This window comes from Trichechus manatus, unplaced genomic scaffold (genome assembly GCF_000243295.1).
Source record: "Trichechus manatus latirostris isolate Lorelei unplaced genomic scaffold, TriManLat1.0 scaffold00128, whole genome shotgun sequence".
Lineage (NCBI taxonomy): Eukaryota > Metazoa > Chordata > Mammalia > Sirenia > Trichechidae > Trichechus > Trichechus manatus.
The window spans coordinates 4388059-4389970 of NW_004444064.1; positions in this window are offsets into that span (position 1 = coordinate 4388059).

Genomic DNA, 1912 nt, shown 5'->3' on the forward strand with positions numbered 1-1912 from the left:
TTACAGAACAAAATAGTTTCTCATTAAACATTTAGTACACATGTTGCCCTATGACAATAGTTAACAACTTCACAGCACATCAACACTGTCCTTACTCAACCTTGGGTTCCTTATCACCAGCTTTCCTGTCCCGTTCTGCCCCTTGTCCCTGGACTGCTGTGCCTCATTAGTCCAGCTTTGTTTTATGGGCTGTCCAATTGCTGGCTGAACGGTGAACCTCGGAAGTGACTTCACCACTGAGCTAAAAGGGTGTCTGGGGACCGTACTCTCAGGGCTTCTCCAGCCTCCTTTAGGCCAGTAAATCTGGTCTTTTCTTGTGTTTGTTAGAATTTTGTTCTACATCCTTCTCCAGCTCTGTCCAGAACACTCCATTGTGATCCCTGTCAGAGCAGTCAGTGGTGGTTGTCAGGCCCCATCTAGTTGTACTGGACTCAGTCTGGTGGAGGCCTTGGTAGCTGTTGTCCATTTGTCCTTTGGGCTAATCTTTTCCTTGTATCCTGTTCTCTTCATTCTCCCTTGCTCCCGAAGGGATGAGACCAGTGGAGTTCTATTTTTAGTTTTTTGAGGAACCACCACACTGTTTTCCACAATGGCTGCACAATTTTGCATTTCCACCAGCCATAGATAAGGATTCCAATTTCCACACATCCTTGCCAACATTTGTTATTTTCCGTTGTTGTTTTTTTATCTTAGCCATCCTAGTGGGAGTGAAATGGTATCCCATTGTGGTTTTGATTTGCATCTCTCTGATGGCTAAAGCTGTTGAACATCTTTTCGTGTCTTTGTTGGTCATTTGAATATCATCTATAGTGAAATGTCTATTCATCTCCTTTGATCATTTTTTGATTGAGTTATTTGTTTTTCTGTTGTTGAGTTGTGGAAGTCTTATATATATTTTAGATATTAGATCCTTATAAGAGATATTGTTCCTGAAGATTTTTTTCTAGTCTGTAGGTTGTCTTTTTATTCTTTTGATAGTCTTTTGATGAAGATAGGTATTTAATTTTTATGAGATCTCAATTATCTATTTTATCTTCTGCTTCTTGTGCATTCATTGTTGGATTTGATAATCTATCATTGAAAAAAATCAGGTCCCAGAGATTTGCCCCTGTATTTTCTTCCAAGAACTTTATGGTTTTAGATTTAACAGTTAGGTCCTTAATCCATTTTGAATTAGTTTTTATGTATGATATGAGGTATGGATCTTGCTTCATTTTTCTGCATGTGGAAATCTATTTTGCCAGCACCATTCATTGAAGAGACTGTTCCTTCCCCTACTGAATGGACTTAGCACCCTTGGCAAAAATCAGTTGACCATACAAAAAAAAAAAACCAAACCCGTTGCTGTCGAGTTAATTCCGACTCATAGTGACCTTATATGTATGGATTTATTTCTGGATTTTTGATTCTATTCCATGGATCTATGTGTGTATCATTAAACCTGTACCAGTCTCTTTTGATTACTGTAGCTGTGTAATATGTTTTGAAGTCGGGAAGTGTGAGGCCTCCTACTTTGTTCTTCTTCTTCAAGATTGCTGTGGCTATTCGGGGCTCTTTGCCTTTCCATATAAAATTGAGGATTAGTTTTTCCATTTCTGTAAAAATTGCTGTTGGGGTTTAATCAGGATTACATTGAATCTATAGCTTGTTTTGGGTGATATTGACATCTTGACTATATTAAGGCTTCCAGTCCATAAACATGGAATGTCCTTTCACCTATTTAGGTCTTCTTTAGTGTCAGCAGTGTTTTATAATTTTCACTGAATCAGTCTTTCACATTTATCTTAGTCATCTAGTGCTGCTATAACAGAAACACCACAAGTGGATGGCTTTAACAAAGAGAAGTTTATTCTCTCACAGTCCAGTAGGCTACAAGTCCAAATTCAGGACATCAGCTCCAGGAGAAGGCTTT